Genomic DNA, 19,381 nt, shown 5'->3' on the forward strand with positions numbered 1-19,381 from the left:
TGTTGTCCCCGAATAAAACTAATGATGCCCTTATGAAAGATTCATGAGAAAATAGGAATCAAGTCACGATGACATCTTCAGAAACAGTTCGCTCAGGTACACCACACAGCCTAGACGAGTTTTGAACTGATTGTTTTTGGTTTCCCTCTGCGGTGTGGTCCGCTGAACTGTAGTTTAAATTTTTGACTCCTCTGAATCTTCCAATTAAATCTGCCCCATTCTCGCCTAGATTTAATCTGAATGTATGTGTGAGGCTAAAATGCAGCAATGATTCGCTCCGAAACTGTCTTCGGTGGTAGGTGGTATCACTTTTGGTCTGATCTCTTGTTTGCTTCGTTTTTATCTAGGTCTTTTTCTATATAAAAGAACGTTTTTGTATAAATGCTAGAAAAAAAATACAAGTAGGATATACAATATAAACATGCACTGAGCCAAAACACACAGACATATCAGTAATTGACTTGTTATTATTAAATACTGATTTAGATTTAAGTGGAATTTCTGGTCCTAAACTGCAGAAAATATACATATTATTAAACTTTTTCCTCCAGTATAATTACAGGGGTAACACAACTCAATTATGATAAAAAAAATTATACAGTGTATACATAATAAATTAATCTTTGTCTATTAGCAGTGCTGGAGACGAATAAGGTTTTCTTGAAAGCAGAATAATTACATGCTTAAAAAACACAATAACTCTTTTATTAGGGTTTAATTTAGTGTACAGCACTATCTTGCGCTAAGACAGCAGGGCAGGCGAACTACCAGCTTGTTAGGCTTCTCTGATATTTAAAAATTGAGAATGAAAAGCAATATCGCGAAAGACATTCTTTGCGTGTGCATTGGTTAAGAATACATGATTCAGCACAGCATTTCATAGAGTTTTTCAAATACTGATAATGTAAAATGGCGGTATCTTTTGAAATATTTAAAAGTAGTTGATATACTTGTACGTCAGCTGTGATGTTTTAATTCTAAATATGTAAACATCCAGAAGTTAATTCCACGCTGAAATTAGAGAGAAAGGAAAGGAACACAATGTTTCGGGTTTTTAAGATTTCGTTAGGTGGTTGTCTTCATATTACGAATGAGCCGAAAAGTTATTTCTTGTTTCTTTCTACACTGCGGAGTGTAATTAACTTCGGATTGTTGCTTTGCAGCTCATATGCTGACGCAGCTCTCCACTCTCGAACCCATTCTAAATATTGTTTTTAATGCCACCAAAAACAAGCCATAAACACGTGCTATTCTGAATTTACAGCAAAGTATTCGGGAATCCGTGCCACAGGGACAGTACGGTATAAAAGGAAGGCAAGTAACTTTGAGAATAAATGAGTCTTTACTCATTTACACATTTAGTGATGTGACATAAATTTAATATCCATGTAATTTTATGCACATGCATGACTGTGTTTCAAATGCAATTTCCATCTGATTTATTAGAAACGACTTCTGTTACTAAACTTATTTGACCTTTTTAAAGAGACAGCCAATGGCAGGAGTACTTGCAGGTGCACACGCGCAGCACACCACGGGTTCTCCGCTTATCGGTGAGATGTGCGTGCTGTATCGTCTGAGATTCCGCGTCAAGAAAACAGAATGAAGTGTTACTTTGAAATCCTCACATTTTGCAATTACATTTGCCTGTAAACCAATCTCATTTATCACGTTTAGTAATATATCGTTCTAAAATTGTGAGGTGTAGTTCTAAGTGTATAACTGCAGTTTTGTGACCGTATTGTTGCTTCATTTCAAGAAGTACAGTATGTGAGTAGTTTACATTGGCCGCATATTTCTAAGCAAGCTTGAAGTGTTCTTTTTTGTTTGAATCATTCTGTTGACCATGTGTTCCCAGTGTTCGCAATTCCTTTCGTTTTCGTTTTTTAAAAAGTTTAAAACACAAAAATTGTGAGATTAAACAATAAATATACTATTAGGTCCAGACCTCTTAGCTGAAATTCTTGTTGAAATGGCTGCAATGTCATATTGCCCAAGTGGAAAAAGCAATAGAAAATCTTGCAGGAGAGAGACATACAATGTTATCTGTAACAAGGTCAACATTGTATTTAGGAGAGAAATATGAATGGCACGAACCCCTTTAATTAGAAGAGTGCATCAAAGAGCAATTATTTATGGAGAAGAAAAAATGTAATGTTAAAATGTTTATCAATACACACCTTGGCATGGCACTGAACCCAGAAGTAGACCTGTTTTGAGATGGGTTGTTAAAAATGAAAGTATGTATTCATTCGATTCTGAAAGTTGTTGTATGTCCACTGCCCTGATTCTCAAAGTGCCATTTTCTAGCACACTGGAGAAAGGGGTTCGGTGGAAGGGGTTTCTCTAGAAGCACTGACTGTTTCCCTCAGTCCCCTTCATCAACAGCCTCTCTCCTCTCCTTTGATGGCTTTGGGTGCCACACCCCCACTTGGGCCAGGCCCCACTCCCATTACATGGAACTGCGCAAGGGAGGAAGGGTCCCACTGACTCCTGAGAAGGCAACGCAGAGGCTCCAAAATTTGAACTCCAAAATTCTCATTCTTGGCAACCATTAAAAACCCTTCACTATCGCTATAAGCGTAATCTCAGCACAATACTAGAATAGACAGACCTAATGAATTAGGGTTTATCTCAAGCAGAGTCCTTTACTGACCCTCCATAGCTCTTTTCCCTCAGGACCAGAATGTCCAAACCACTGCCCCATCCAGGATCACCATGCAGCAGGATATCACTTAATAAACATTTGAGTGCTTGACCAATGAGGATCCCATTGTGCTGTTCAGGAGAGTAGGGGTCCTGGCTAAATTTCACTCTAGGTTTATACAGTCTGGTCTTCCTCAAGTTTCCTGTTACTTCAATTACCTCATTCAAATCCTCCTGATCTGCTGATGCAGAATAGTCATTATGTGTCACCCAAGGTATTTATTGCACCGAATCCTCCACTGATTTCATTTCTCGGGGTCCCTTGGTGTGAAACATAGCCTACCCTCCCTGACACTCTGTGCCTGTGGCTGAAAGGTTGCTGGTTCAAATCCTACGGCTGGCAGAGGAATCCTACTCCAGTGGGCCCTTGAGCAAGGCCCTTAACCCCAGCTGCTCTAGGGGTGTTGTATAAATGGCTGATCCTGTGCTATGACCTTAAGCTTCTCTCTCCCCATCTGTGTGTCTCATAGAGAGCAAGCTGGGGTACTTGAAAAGACAAATTCCTAATGCAAGAAGTCTTATCTTATATCTCACTTTAGACAGCAGTCCTGCCAATAACACCTCATCAGTTGGCTCTGTTAGATCATGTGTTGAGAAGCAACTTCAGCCTGCTTTTCTCTCCCATCACCTCAACCTTGTTCACTGCAGTCATGGTTCCGGTTTGTCCACTTTCCCAAAGAGCTCTCAACCCCCTTATTCCGTCTTATCTCTGCCATCTATTATTGCCTTTGTGATGTCACTGCTCCTGTTGATTGTGTATTGATTTTATAGTAATCATCCTTGCTTTGGCACTCTCCTTGTCCACCATTGTTATCCCTCACTGATGAATGCTCAGTGCTCAGAAGGTTTTTCATGGTTGGATTTCCCTTCAGAGAATGAAAGATTACAGGTTCACCCGATAAAAAGCTTCAAGCAAAGTTTGAGACTCACGAATCTGGGGCCTTCTGGCTTGAATTGTCCTGTAACTGCTGGGATTTCTTTTTCAAAATGGTAGACAGAGTAAGTCTTTGGGGTTAATGAATATAAGTGGGCCTTATGCAGGACAAGGTTTGGATCAGGTATTGTACGGCCTTGTTCATGTAAAAAGTGCCATACAGTCAGTGAGAATACATAACATACAGATACACACATACTGTAGGAGATAAAAATCCACCCCTTGAGGCTGCCACTGTTCCTACTTCCCATGCCCGGACAATCAGCTGTCCACCTCATTGGCCACACTGCTGTTGTTCTGCTCAACAGAGAAGTTGTAAATAGCTGCAAACAGCAAACTGTAGGCCTTAGAAAAGGTAATATTTCAAATGACTGAATTCAATCTCCATAATTATAATAGCAGACCAAGGGAAAAGCAAAGGAAAATGCTATAAACATTCTATGTAGTGTGGTAAGATTCATAAGGATTTTAGAAGAAGCATTCTGTCACGGACGTCCAAAGGGACAAACCGTGGGGAGCAGGAGAGCGGAAAAAGACCCATATTCGTAGCGGCGAGACGGGAAAAAGGCCCGGGCTCATAGTGCAAAGAGTTCAGGAATGCCGTATAGAAACCTATGCCCTCAGGGAGCGGACGTGGGGCGCCCTGGTGCTAGGCGGGTCTCAGGACATCCGAACTTCAATGCTGAGCGAGGACAGAGTGCAAGACCCGGAAATATATAGCCCAAGGGAAAGAGAGGGACAGGAAGGACAGCAGACCGGAAACTAGGGACAGGACAGAGAAGGAGCGCCCTCTGGCTGCAGAGGGCGAGACACATTTTACTTGACATTTTGGACAACTGTTTTCATTTTAAAATTATGGAGCTTAAACTATAGTTTTAAGTAGTGCACTGATTTTTATCATTCACTGCTACAAAGACATTTTGTGCACTACATGTTCACTAGTTGTTAAAATGCTGAGATATTTGTTTTGGCTTAAACATCAAATAAATCTCCAATCCCCACTGCCAATGCATAGCATTTAACTTGATATTCCCAGATTTCCACAAGGAAATATATACACCTCATACCTCATATGGTTGCAAGTCATGGTTACTCTGAGTGGGTGGAATTTTTGACAGCTGATGAATTACGACCATTCATTTTCAACAGCAACTTTACAATTTGCACCTCTTCAGTAGGTTCTAGTGGGAAGGAGACAGCTCCATTGACGTCCTTTAATCTCGTTTGTTTCAAAAGATACTTCTTTTTCTTAGACGTGACCTCCTCAAGGTCTCTTTGGTGACAGGTTGTCTTCAGTCTTCATTAGTCTTTATCTTTACATCTGGGAAAACTGTTTGTTTCTGGTTCTGCACTGGCTTGGTGGGGGAACCTTCATTAGAAAGATTCCAGATGATGCCATGAATGTACGTGAGAAGGAATGACATCACAATCTGTCACCGTCATTTTGCGATCTCCTCCATATTTTCTTTGCTCATACTACGCATTTTCTGTTGTGTTTGTTTTTCCTTCACTGCTTTTGTTAAAATAAAATTCCTTTAAACAATTAGTTAAATCCTGGAATACGTGGTTCTAAAGTTCTTTGTCATTATTTTTACGTCTTTTAATCATATCCCTGTTTTTCAGTCACCTGTGAAAAATCAAATAAATCTAATAGTTATAGTAATGATTCCTGTAATTACATTTCCGTAGCACTTTCAGGGCAATTACAACACAGGCAAATGACAAGCATCCATTATAATATTTATTGAACGTTTTCCTCGAAGCCCTGAAATGCGCACCGTGGGACACTCATGCAGTGCAGACTCCAGCGTATTAAATTGAGCAGCTGTAATATGGTGCTAAGATGTCTGTGACACCATGCCAAACACAACAGGAAGCAGACACAAATGCAGTCGTGTGCGGTAGCTTGACCTTCTGCATCATGCAGGGCCTGATGCACATGCTCCTGTAGGAGCACATACATTGCATGTATATACTGTATGGGGGGCTCATGTTTCCACAAAACCCTCAGAAGCATGAGAGGGAAGCTGGGTAATTCCACTGTCAGTACCACACAAGGTCAATGGGCTGATGGCCTCTTCTCATTTGTAACTTTTTTGATGTTCTCTCAGGATGTTCTCTTTTCTGGATGCAGGATGGTTCTGTACACACCAGCTCCAGTCCTGAGGATGTATTGGAACAGCTGGCTGCTTTTCTGACAATCATGGAAGACCTGCTAGACTGTGATCTGTTTGGCTACTTTTGGTACAGTATATATCAATAAGAACGGGATGTTTTCAACAGAAAACAAAGGCGTTGAGGCTGTGGAGCAAACTATAATACAACCAATATAGTATTAATCTAATTACTGAGTTTAAAGCTGAGGGACTGTATAAAGTCATAATATTCCCAGAGTTGTAACTGAAAGACAGCTATGCTCCAAAGCTCTGGTATTCTATTCCTAAGGATATCAGCAAGTCACTTTACCTGAGCTCTTTCAAATCTCGACTTGAAACCTTCTTCTTTAGAAGGGCCTTTATTTAACTGGTTCTGAGTCTGCCCCTTTGCTTTTCCTTTTGTATTCCAAACCCTCACTGTAACTGTTTAAATCTGCTACCTCCTCTTATTGTGTATCTGTTTTTTATATTTTTATATTTTTTCTGTAAAGAGCTTTTAAGAGCAATATAACAAGTTTTGTATCATTATTATTATTATTATTAGGACACTTTACTGTTTGTTCTTATGAAAATCTTTGTAAGCCATCATAGCATCCTGCAAATATAAATGACATTTCCTAAAGGCATTTTCCTGGCCTGGCTGCTACACTCCTGGTCTGCACTGCTAGTGACCCTGCCTCTGTGACAAGAGGGTGATAAAGCTCTTATTGACTGAGGATACTTTATCGCCTTCTTCTACATGCTGTGTTAAAAATACACAAAAAAGGCATACAGACATCATTTAGACCATGGAAAATGCCATATACTGTACACCAAATACAGTAATCCCTCAATTTATGAATTTGCTCATTTGTTAAAAATTGCTCATAAAGTGAAAATGTGTAAATAAAAAACACAATTCACATGTTCAATGCTCTAGTGTGTACAGTATATGGACCCTGCAAGCACCCCAAACACTATCCATACATTAGAATAGGACACAGCTGTACTGTAAATACCCAGCGTTGTTTTAGCCTCAAAACAATTTTTTTAAATATCAATAAACCTAACCACATATACAAAGCAGTAAACAAGCACTGTATACATATAACTAGTCAGTTCTATTATAACCAGTGGACAACCAACCCCCCATTGACTTTGTTTATGATTTATAAAAGAAAGAACAATTATCTCATCTTTCAAACTTCGATCACTTGAAGTAATAATCCATTTAATTAAAATTTTTCTACTTTCTGGTACATGGTTATTGCTTTTAATGCTTTCTCTACATTACCCTGAGAGTTTTCCACATCTTTTGGACCAATGATGGATATTGATTGCATACACAATGAAGAGAGCACAAGCACACTGCAACACAATGAGCACAATGTAAACAAGTCTAAACTGGGACAAAGTCCTACAAAGCTGGGCGCCTCTTCCGAGAGTCACTGCCTCAGCACGTATTCCTCCATGTAATTCACTGCCTATGAAGAGGTTTGAATTCATTGTAGTGAAAAATGTTGATCATAGGGTGAAAAATAAGTATGTATTACTGGCTCAGTTGTAGTGAAATTTCGTAAACCGGGAGTTTGTGAGTCGAGGGATGACTGTAGAAGCTTAATTTTTCTCTTATGTGTTTGTGGTATTTCTCTTTATTTTCTGAAGTACTGTATGTTTTAACATGCCTGCTCTCAGTATTGCTTAGGAGACAGTATGGCTCAGCATGAGTGAAAAGGGCCATATTGCTTCGTCTTTCACCAAGGATTATGTAACAGCAAACAAGTGACCATATGCCATGATGCATACAAAGGGGGCTGGATTATTATTTGACTACGTTCTCTTTATGATTGTGGAAAAGGGCGAGCTGGATATAAGTCAAACTCTTGTTGTTTTTTATTCGAAGTCCTTTTTGTTTCTTTTGTAAAACAGCCATATGTTTACTTGATTGCAATATAAATTAGTGCTGATATGTTTTTTATTATTATTTCTGTTCTACAGAGTTCTCTTCTGTCTCTCTGTTCAGTTCGCTCTGAGTCTTGAAGGGCTTGTGTGCTTTAAAAGCAGATCCATGTGTTGTAATGTAGCCCCAGGATGGCTTGTATTATTCCTGGCCACTTCACCAGCAGGGACCCAGCTTTCTCTGGCTCACAGTCCTTTGTCTGGAACAGATGGAAATGGGCAGAAAAGGAAAAAAGGAGTCAGTCTGCTCTCATTAACTCTCAAACTGAACCGACACAAACCTCACAATACCGCAGCACAGGATACTGTCATCCATTCAAACTGAGACCATCTGCACCCATGGCAGAGTAGACAAGAAATTATAGGCATGTATGTATACATATATAATATAGACAGTGCGCTAATGCAATCTCCCTCTTAGCTTTGTCTTTATTTGTCTACATTAAATTACTGGAAGTCAACATTGTTGGAAACAGTTAATTTTATATGAAGGGTTTAATTTAACCTGTATTAAATTATAATTGCAAAAGAAAAGGAAAAAAACACTCACCTATGATAAAATGCAATGGACTTTTGAACAGACAGAACACTGCTTAAAAGCCCGTAATGCTTTTCATTACCTGGGCAGGAAGCTTAGAAGAATAATTCCATATTTAGGCAAAAATACCTTTCCAAGCAAAGAGGGTCTGTGGTTTTAGTTTTGATTCAAACCAATATGTTTTGTGTACAACTTTCATCACATTGAGGTTTTTTTGTTTTAAATGAGCCACAATATTGAGATATATATATATATTTCCTGATTTTCCATTGGGAGAGATTCATCAATCTCTGGACACAAAAATTCAATGATTTCACAAACCACCCAGCAGATTCAATGGGGACCATCTGCACAGAGACTGCATTAAATAAATTTGAGAGCTGATAAACAGGGCGAGATGGAGCTTGTTGCTGATGCACGTGTGCGTGTTCTTAGCACCTTTGCTGCACTATAATTGGGTTTGATTTTTTTATTACTTTACAGTGATTTATTCAGTGCCCTATTCCAAAGCAGTTTTATGATGTAGGTTCAATGCATTCTTAGAGAACACATCCTTGTAATGAAATTAAAGACAATGTTTTCCCCTCAATATTGCTATGAAAGTGTTAGCAAGAGTAATGTCATGTCAAACTGTTAGACTATTAAGATTAACATTAAATTTTTTGTCCCTATTACTCTAATTATTATTTTAGCAGCAGGTGTAGTAATTCTTGAACTGATATGCATACTTTAGACGGATAGATATTTGCTTGTATAAAAAGTAAATAAAAAAAATGTATCTGCAAATACAAAAGTCAGAAAAGCAGACCTGGTATTCTATGAAACATTTGTCATTTGGAATCTGCTACCCTATCTGCTTTCAGACACCAATCAAGATGTCACAATTAGTTCCATTGTTTTTATAGTTTGTGGCTCCAGTGCTTAATATGAAACATGCAAAATATGGCAAAATATCAGAGTGTACAGCATTGAACATGTGGACCATTCTCAGGATTAAAAGGATAATGTGGTTTTACACACAATTCTGCAGGCTTACAAGCCAGAAACAGAACAGTTTCCAAGTGAATGAAAAGTTCATAATGCCGGCTGTTAAATATCTTGGTTCTGTCATTGAACTGGCCTTGCTTCACTTCTTCTCTGATTGAAAAACATTTAACAAGCCAATAACTAAGACTAACCTGATTGTGTTTTAACCAGCACATCTCATGTCAACACGACAACGTCCTGAAGCACACAGCCCAGTTGAAAACGGACTTTTTGAGGAGAAAAAGGATTCTGACAGCAGACTGGCCATCACAATCACAGGCTCATCACAACCATCTGACATGAACCTCACTGAGATCCTGCGGCTGGATCTGATGGGAGACTCAGCTGTCAGGACTTGTCATCTTGTTTGCATTAAAGAACTGGGGTTTTTTTTTTTTTTACTGCATCAAAGGCCGACAGCTCATTTAAAGTGTAAAACCTCTTTGTCCAGGAATGGCATCAATTTTGCCATATAGTTCTATTAGAAAATTATTCCATACAAATGTAGGAGGGAGAAGACTGCAGTCTTTGCAGGTGAGGGAGTGTAGAATATGTAGCTTGTCATGGAAACAATTAGAAAAAATCAGAATAAGACATTTTGATATCCATGTGTGTTGCCGGATTGCATTCTACTTCAAAATCAATCAAAGATGCCCTGTCAGGTTCAAATTTATCAACAATCCAAAGTGGAATCCTAGGCCTTTCTATACAGAAAAACTGATTTAATGGCTACTTAAACTCAATTTTGAGAACTTTATTTTAAGAGCTTCAGTGAACCAGCAGTCTGATTTTTTGTGCTTGATTTATATTCTGTATAGATGTGTATCGCTAATCCTAAGCAGTACAAAAATGTGTGCTGTACTTGCTCTGTTCACACCATTCTTAAGGAATGTAACAGCAGGTACAAGGCTCACGATCTCTTTGGCTTACATAGTATGCAAACAGGTGAAGTGAGGACAAGGTGTTTCTGAGTGATGTGTAATATTCCAAACACATTGATTATAGGATGAATGACACTCTGAGAGGATAAAGAAACAAAAGCACAAACAAATTCAAACATGTGAAGTTGTGGAGCTACACGAAATGGAAGACTGAGGAGCAGCGCTAACCTGGAGGACAAGTTTCCCTTTCATTTTAAGACACAGACAGAAACGTTCTCTGTTTTAAATTAGTTCATGGGTTTCGGCACACAGACAGGCCAAATGGCCTGCTTTTGGTTTGTAACCTGACCCTAATAGCAGTTCTATTGTTAAATACTTGCATTAGGAGTAAGTAAGTTTATAAGTATGAAGAATAATGGAATAATGAGGTGAATAATGGAAGCTCTGTCCTCAGTCTAAAACTCCCCAGGCTTAAAATATGGACATACTGTAGAAGAAAGGGTTTGAATATCAATGGTGATGAAATGATACAATATATCAATAGAATGGCATGTTGCCTTGGCCTTATATCAGCAACACTTCTATCTATTGTAGAATTTAGATCCAGACACACCAGCCCTCTGGGACCATTAGTGGACCCTGGTCTATGGAAAACTGCATCTTCAAAATGCCTTGTGATTTTGTTCTGCACTCCGGCCACTCTGAGAGTAAGTGGATCCTGTACTGGGTATGAATGTTCTTCAGTTTACTTTCTATGCCTATCACTCCTTTTCATTTAAAACTGTTTCCAACACCTGGTCTGAGGAATAAAAAGACACCACACCACTGATCACCTGAACAAGGCTCTGTGCTCAGCACGCCGTTTCACATCGTGTTCAGGGAAACAAGTGTTTTCCCAGTATAACATTCATCTGGTCTTGCAAGCCCCCTGCTCAGAGCTTTACAGTCAGGACGGTTTGCCCCGGCAATGCAATGAAGCGCTTACAATCAGCTGCCGGGTGAATTAAATCCCACCCCAATGTCAAAAGGCCACAATGAACCAAAACAGCAAACACTCCAGTAAAATGTGGCATTTAAAAGCAGCTTCTTATCTTCCCAGTTGTCTCTTGTGGCAGGCAGTTCCGTTTAAGAAACCTGTTATACATGTAAGCCTACCACCTTCTTAATGTCAGTCTTGGAATACAGGCACAGATATATTTTTACATTTTTGTCTGATCAGAATACCACATTAGACGGAACACGCAGCTCATCGAGCTGCAGACATTATAGGCCCAAATCGTGTCCACTTATTGCTTTATTTCTGTTGTTGTTTTTGGCAAAAGTTTGAATTATAGAGGATTTATTCTATGCTCTCGAAAAGTAAGTAAGCATGTAAGTAATTTGCGATTTGTGCATTAGAGTCATTAATGTTCAATTTACGGGCAGCGGTGGAAGAGGTCGTTTTGAGTTTTAAAATGTCTCCAATGATGTGCTAAGGTACTAAGAGGAATGCGCAAATTAGAACACCAAAATGTTTAAATGAATTATTTATTTATGAACAAGTTTACTTTTCATGGGGGAACTAGATACAGCTATATTGAGGAAGCAGCTCTTTACACAGAAAGGAATCTTGATTAGGGATCCTGGTCAAGCACAGAAGTTTGTGGTACGATATCCTTTCATTTTCGGAGCACTATCATCTACCTCGATAAACTCTTTCGCTGGACGGGAATAACGTGGGATAGATGCAGACCCAGATTTCTGTTTGCTTTATCAACAAAACCAGCACACTCTTTTCCAAAAACGTCTCCGTATTTTGCCGCAGCTTGTTATACTGAGTATTTTTGAATATTTTGAATTGATTGCGTGTCATATTGACGTTAATAATGAAATGAGATAGACCTTTAACCTTTTCTGCCTGTTTCCATGAATTTGCAGTTATTGTGACACTTCACGTGCATAAAAAGTGAAAGCGCATTTCATTTTATACTCGCATTTTGTTTTGTGCTTTATGTTACAATAAACCCAAGACATACAATATTTAAATATATTTTTTACAATATTTTCACACCTACTGTAAATAAAAATTAAATCAAATTATTTCATGAATTTCATATGTGTATAGTGGTGCCAAGAATCTACGAAATGAAAGCGTAATCTTTCTTAGTCTGAACTGAGAAACATCTTAATTTTACCCTTGAGGGAAACTCACGCAACTCGGTGAGCGCCATGGTGTATTGTCGCCCTCTGCTGACTATCTTAAGTAAATAAACGTACAGAACATTCCGTTTTAATTAACTTTTATACGATATTCACACTACAGTGGGGTTTTATAACTTTTCACTGAAGCGCTGTTCAGATTCTCACTTGGGAAATCGGTACGTTCCACAGTTTAACGGTGTTACCTGAGAATAAAGTGAGAGAAGCTTCAAATTTTTCAAGACACTGGAGCTTAGGTATGCAATATCCATTCCTTTTTCTACAAGTAAATTATTTTAATTTAAATAAGAAAAGCATACATTATATATTTATTTAAATTGAGCTAGTCTTCTGTGTTATGTGCCTTTATTGCAAGGTTACCGCGAACATTGACAAAATCTCTAAGACTAAAATCTATATCGTGTCATCTCCGTCTACGTGAAAGACGTTGAAATATTTTTGGGGCAAACGTTTTACAAATCCTCAAAAGATCCTGCGGGACTAATTTCCCGGAAACTAACAGGGCAGGGAAATTAAGGGAGTCTCTCAAGAAGTAAATGAGCTACGAGCAAAAGTACTTAAACCCCCATATCCTGCTGTTGTGTAGGCTGTTTAATAATAATAATAATAATAATAATAATAATAATAATAATAATAATAATAATTGCTTACACTTATATAGCGCTTTTCTGGACACTCCACTCAAAGCGCTTTACAGGTAATGGGGACTCCCCTCTACCACCACCAATGTGCAGCATCCACCTGGATGATGCGACGGCAACCTGTCAGGATCATGCTACTGTCAGTGGGGGAATGAGATACTCTTGACAAACAGACGTTCTCTAAATAAAGTTATTTAAAATAAATCCAGTGTCATCTTTTAAAGCTAGTGTGACAAATACTTCTATATTACATTTTTTCTTATGTCGTGCCAATTTTGGTACTGTACAAACAGAATGAGTTCTTGAGAAGCAAGTCAATTGTTTGGTGGTTGATAAGAAATGGCAGACTGTGACCTCAAGGTGGCGCAAGAGCGTACATAAATTGATGGTAGTGTTGCAACACAGCAGCTCTATCACAGTGGCATGCCTCTGCAAGCTTTGTGAAAGCAGAGACTGAACTATGGAACGTAATTCATGGTCAACATTGTTAAGATGTACTGGTGGTCCCCTTTAAGAGAGGCCTGCACAGTCCAATGCTCAGATTTTCCATAGCAACGTCAGTATTATTCCTCCCTCTTCGATTAACTCCTCAAGCATACAGTAGGAAGTCTGGAAAGGGTGAACTCCTTTCAACTGCTCCATGTCTCTCCATTACAATAATCACAGCCCTGTCCCTTTTACACAGAGATCTTGTGAGCATAATCATTCACTGCCTGCTACCCAATTTCAATTAGGACTGATCACCTTCCATAATGCGACACTGGGACCTTATAAATTGGATACCAAAATATTCTACCCAAGTGATTTTGTGCTGCAAATCACCTGGTATTTTTTTTACAAATCACATTTTCTTAATCGTCAGCCTGATTAATAGAGGAGCCCTTAGGACCTGCAATGTCTAGATTCTCTACAATCCCCTTTTTACATTCAGTTATCTTGAAGTCAAAAGTATAATTTATCAAATGCAGATGTTTGTATCTTCCAGCAGTGCTCCTTAAATATCACACACTTCAAAACTATAGCTAAAAAGGGTGTGCACATTCAGATAAATAAGCCTAACAAGAGCAACTTCTTTCTGTAAACAGAGAACAAGAGTGGCCAATGTATTGCTGCCACTCTGATGTCTCTGTGTTGTCTGAGGATGTCTCATTCAGCACTTTAAATACACAAGGCTAGATTCTCATGGTGAGTGTGCACAGACGTGTTTGCTGAAGACTCCTCAGTATGGTGTTATTCTGAGAGCAACAGACAGACATCTTGCTTTGAAAGCACCAGACAGGCACGTGGGATTAAGATAAATGCGTATTTACATTCCAGTTAAAGTGTCTCTTGCAGGGTCCAGTGAATCATTTGTTATTTATAACCATCTAAATCAAAGCAATCTGCTATGTCTCTATAAAGCTTACCTGGCTGCCTGAAATTAAACATAATTTTAGTTTTCATTCTCAATGAAAGAAAAAAAAAATGTGGCAAATTATCTTTCCTAACTACAGGCCCCTTCAGTCCTCTTTATGAAAAAGCGAGACAGGAGTTTTGTTTTCTGAGGTTTCTGTGACGATGTTTCATTAATTCTCCGTGGCAGCCAAAAAACAGATTTTTTGAAAAAAAAAATCTGAAATGCTTTTTAGTGACGGTCAGACTGGAGAAGATTAAAAGAGGGGTTCTGAAAACAAACAGCACACCTGCGTTTGAACTGAAACCCCAGTGTGACCACGGTGTAGCTGAGCACGAATGAAGCCCGCTGAAGTTTTGTCTGCTCCAGATACATATGAAGGTGGTTTGAAAACCTCTGAGAGTTTCATTTTCTGGTCTGGAAGGCCTGCATGTGCATCGACATGCAGCTGTCCCAAACAAACATTACAGATCCCCGTGTAGCTGGCTGGGAAACGGTGCCAGAGCAGACCTGTTCACAGGTTTTGCACTGGGAAAAATCATGGGCCTTCAATCACAAGGGCACAAGGGCAGCAGAGGTAGACATAGACAGCAATGTACTGTAACAATGAAAGACTGAGGTTCCTTTGGATTTGATAACTGGACAGTTAGTGTGATGCAGAATACTTCGAACTACCAACATTGAACTAATGGTAGAAATATTTTTAAAGGGGCAGCTGTGCTATGAGATCATATATAAAGAAACTAAAAAAAAAAACAGAAACTCAAGGTTGTGGAAGTATAGAAAAACAAGTATTATCCTTGAAATAAGGATAGTTAAATTACTCCCAGGAGAAAATATTCTGTGGCTTTGATACACTCCTTCTTATGGAAAACGGGCTTCCATACCTTCTTAACCAACCCCAGAACAAATTGTCCTGTTTGGGAAGATGTGAAAGCAGATTTGGGGGGTAGGGGGCACGTAGGTTCTATTTATTTCCCACGCAGACTTGGTTGATAATGTCACAGATTTTCTTAATCAGTTAAAAGGGAGCGCCTGTCTTAGTGGATTCATGTGCTACCAGCGGAGGAGCTGAGCAAGCACGTGAAGACAGCACACAAGATTCCTGAAGTGGCAGGCAGAAAATAAACACATTTCTATGTCTGGAGATACTTCAGGCCCCATGAAAAAGCACCCACTCTACTTGAAATGAAGAACTTTGTATGCTTGGCAGGACTTGTGTTCGTCAGAGCTCTGTTTGTTCTGTGTGCTGTATATGGTAGGGCTCTTTGTGTTCAGAAGGTCTCTGTCTGTTTAAAAGGGACTTGTACGAACAGTTTCTGAAACACGTGTTTCATGTTCTGTAGGTTAGTTTTAATATCAGTGCTCTAGTTCCTCTAGCTCTAGGCATGCAATATGGCTTATATTGGACAAGTGTTCCCACTCTGTCAGCAACTAGGGTTCACGTGGGTGGTGCCCTGCACACTTTGGAATGAGAGCTGTAAATGAGTCTCACTGAATGGGCAAAAGAATCTGTCACACAAGAGCAAGGACATAGACCTTCCAATTCTGGCTGTGTCTCCCATGAGAGGTTTCCCTTCAACGCCCCAGTGTTACGCACCCCAGGGTCTGGCAGGACATAACCGTCAAGCTGAAAGGTGTCTTAAAAACTGAGTAGCATGCATTTGTGGCACAATCAGCATCTCGATAACCTTACAGTTCACCCCCTGAAGCTGTGTCACAGCCTCCATGAATTTGCTCTTCTAATCAGTAAGCTTGGAGTGTTCAACAAAAAAATGGTTTTATAAACAAGGGCCTATGCAAAAAAATCTAATTATCTGTGGCGACAGTATGTGTTTTTAAGTTATTTATAGTCTACTATCTTATAATGAAGCAGTGGTCGGGGTTCTGATCTTATAACTGGAAGGCTGTGAGTTCAAATCCCAGGTGAGACAGTGCATTGCTGTACCCCTGGGCAATGTAATGTACCTGACTGTTGCGGTAAAAAACACCACTGTATTAATGAGTGGAAATATAAGTCACTTTGGATAGACACATGAGGCAACTAAAATTGTAGTCTATCTTACATGGATAGAAATGTATTACAGGCATGAGATACTAAAGATGCAGGGAACAGTAGTTCTCCAGTTGCCTTTCTTAGATAATATTTACAAAGAGGATAAATTGCAAATGAGATTATTCAGTAGTTAAGTGAAGAAAAGGGGTGGAATTCAAATATTCCTGCTCATTTCTTCCTGAAGTTTCAAACTAACTTGCCTTGTGTAGGAGCGACCTGCCAGTGGGTGGGATTAAGGAGTCTGGTGACAACCGAAGGTGTGTCTAAGTTTGGGAAACTCTGCGCTTCAGAAGAGATCCTGCATGGCCCGGAAAGGAGGAAGGAACAGATTAATTTGGGGTTGCAGTACTGTTTTATAACAAGCTGCCAGTGTACATACTGATCATCCAAATCCGTGCAATCTGACAAGTATTTTTTCCCTCTTTGCTTTAGACTGTTCACTGGCTGCTCTCATCCAGATTCAAGGTTCTATGTAACCCCCTCTACTACCCTATCCTTACCAGTGTTCTACACTCTGCACAACCCTGTACAACCCTGTACTTACCCTGCTCTTACCAGTACCATCCTACACTTACCCCTACCTAAGCTTACCCGTGCTCTATCGCCTCCACTACCCTGTTCTCTACACCCTGACCACTCCACCACTCTACTTTCACAGGTGCTGTAACGAAAGCATTCTTTCAGAACCCTATGCAGACGACACGATCCGGGGTAGATTGAGGAAAATCACTGGGGAAAAGCATGCGCGAGTCGGGAATGAAAACAGGGGGCGTGTCCATGGTGCACTGGTGTTCAGGGGAGGTGTGGCCGAGGCAAGCAATCCAGAAGTAAATCCAAGGGAGAATTCAAGAGGAGGCAAAAGTCCAAAGCTGGGCGGTCCAGCCAAGACAAACGGGGTTAAAAACAGGAACCGGGTCGGGACCGGCACGGGAACGGGATCAGGAACAGGAACAGGAACTAAAAACTTGACGGGACCAGGTGCTTCCAGGTCCTGGACTCGCCTGGTATGGAAACCAATGCAGAGCCCAGAATAGAGTGAGCGCCTGGCTTTTAAGGAGAACTGAAAAGAGGGTTGGAACAGGGAGCAGGTGTAGAGAACAAGGAAGGGCTGGAGCATCCTTAAGAGGAGGGGTTAACGAACGTGACATGTGCCCTGCTCTCTCCACTACTCTCAACTGCCTCCATATGGTATTTTTTTCTGCTGACAAAGTGGCCCTACCTGCCTTTCATTCTCCTGGTACTCCTGTGTCTGCTCATTCACCTCCTCTGTCCTAGGCAGTGGGGCCAGATTCCTGTAAGTGTCAGGACAGCAAAGTCGGCACCAACTCTCACCAGCAACCAAAACCATCAACAGAAACAGCACGACACTCCAACACCAGCTCTAAAAGTCAAGTGGATCAGAATAACATTTTATTGAATTCTTTAAGATGTTGCATCAGAAACAGTCAAGCTTATTTTATTTGTATTATTCATTTTAATATGATAATAATTTGTATTACGAATATTAATAAAAGAAAGGAGAAGAATTTTACATTGTAAAGGTGAAATAAAATTATTATCCTTCACACAAAGCAACCAAAGTGCCCCACACTTCAGTTGCACAAAAACAGAAACAACATCATGGTGTATTTCATGCATTAGCAGAAGTGCAGGAGAAAAACAGCAGATCTGCAAGGTGCTCAGTGTCAACAGAGACTGGATATTTAACAAAGAGGTGCTGAACAACAAGCGGGAAGAAACAAGGAGACAGAAAAGAATAAGATAGAGGGCAGACTGCAAATAACATGCAAGTTTGTCATGCTTCAATTAACAGAGTGTGTTTCTTGTGAGGCAAGTTTAAGAAACTTTCAAAAGTCCGAGAGATGTTTCTTGCTGCCCAGTTCATGAGTTGAGTCTCTCCTTAGAAAAATCCTGGCAGTGATTTAGGATTTCGTCTTACAAAGGTTAAATGAAGATTTCCCAGAAGACATCCATCTTGGCAATTCTGACTGAATTATGTTTAGCATCGTTGTTGGTGCAAAAAAGTCATTTGGAGTAACTTCATAAAAATCTTCATTCCTAGTGCTGTGCACTGTTCCGCGGAGGGCCCTGTGGGTTTTATCTACTTTTTCAATCTTCACAAGGCTAAAAACGTTAAAGTCTGACACAGCGGCTTATTACTGTGTCTCGTTCTCAGCAGTCCAGACTTCTTCCCCTGATACACTCAGCAGCTGTGACTCTATTTCAGCATGAAATCAAACCTTCTTCCCTGGCTTCTCTTTCCTTATCTCTCAAACTACTGGTAACTGGGAAACTTTCCAGCAGCTACGAGATACTTGGCATCCTTGAGCCACTTCAGTTCTCAGTCTTTGAGGTTTTTGTGCTAAATCAGTCACGTGCAAGGCCTTGTGTGGATGGTTTTCTTTCATGATTCTACTTTTTGTCTTGCGGTCTACAGCTTTGCTCTCATTGAAGAGTCGTTCATTTCTCACGACACCAAAAGGCTCCAATCATTTTATGCGATTTGTTTGTATTCCTGTTTGGTTTTCATAGTCGTGATCGTTCATTAATGGGAAACCACAAAATCTCTAGCTGGTGTGTTCTTATTCGTTTCCTGACAGATTGTGTGCTTCAATGAATATAACAATATACTTAGTTCTGCTATGGTAAAATCGGATTATGAAGTGGTGAAGTATAAAGCATGGACAATATCAAAACTATCTTGTAAGTATACTCTATATCATTGTTTATAATTTGTATAATACACAAATGTAATTTCTGAGACATGTATAAGCAACTGCTGCTGGGAAAGTGATAATAAATTAGTTTTAGAGTGGCTTGCAATTTTAAATAATTACATGGCACACAAATTAAGCCTTTCTCTGTTTTATATCACTGCACTCCTAGCAAACACAAGATACTATAATCCAAACA

The 19,381-nt window shown here is 39.7% G+C and overlaps 1 protein-coding gene across 3 annotated transcripts in view; it reads left to right on the forward strand.

Annotated features, from left to right (window-relative positions):
- Positions 1 to 19,381, forward strand: part of vangl1 (VANGL planar cell polarity protein 1) — a 93,163-nt gene that overhangs the window by 5,319 nt on the left and 68,463 nt on the right. For all 3 annotated transcript variants that reach the window (XM_015363863.2, XM_015363862.2, XM_069178806.1), the window contains one exon: positions 5,775 to 5,884. The gene's annotated coding sequence lies outside the window, so the exon portion shown is untranslated. The remainder of the gene's footprint in view (positions 1 to 5,774; positions 5,885 to 19,381) is intronic.

This window comes from Lepisosteus oculatus, chromosome 15, assembly GCF_040954835.1.
Source record: "Lepisosteus oculatus isolate fLepOcu1 chromosome 15, fLepOcu1.hap2, whole genome shotgun sequence".
In the NCBI taxonomy this organism is placed as follows: domain Eukaryota; kingdom Metazoa; phylum Chordata; class Actinopteri; order Semionotiformes; family Lepisosteidae; genus Lepisosteus; species Lepisosteus oculatus.